Source organism: Etheostoma spectabile, chromosome 5, assembly GCF_008692095.1.
Source record: "Etheostoma spectabile isolate EspeVRDwgs_2016 chromosome 5, UIUC_Espe_1.0, whole genome shotgun sequence".
Classification (NCBI taxonomy): domain Eukaryota; kingdom Metazoa; phylum Chordata; class Actinopteri; order Perciformes; family Percidae; genus Etheostoma; species Etheostoma spectabile.
Genome location: NC_045737.1, coordinates 7098872 through 7099132, shown reverse-complemented (window position 1 = coordinate 7099132; position 261 = coordinate 7098872). Strand labels below are relative to the sequence as shown.

General features: G+C 25.7%; 1 protein-coding gene across 1 annotated transcript in view; it reads left to right on the top strand.

The window, feature by feature from the left end:
• Positions 1-261, top strand: part of LOC116689347 (CAP-Gly domain-containing linker protein 1-like) — a 12725-nt gene that overhangs the window by 7208 nt on the left and 5256 nt on the right.

The window sequence follows — 261 nt, the reverse complement described above, 5'->3', positions numbered from 1 at the left end:
TTGTGTTTTTCTGGGTTGAAATTTCAACACAAAACAAATTTCTACACTTTTTTTCAACGTTTTTATCAATTTGATTCCTATTTTTGTCACTTTTTTTTAGCAATTTCTTTGTCACTTTTTACAGTGTTTTTGATGTTTTTTGTCACTTTTTCCAATTTTGTTTTGGTCACTTTTTCAACGTTTTTTTCCTGCTTTTTTGTATTTTCCAACATTTGTCACTTTTTTTTCAACATTCTTTTCTGATATAGAAAGTTTTTGTAA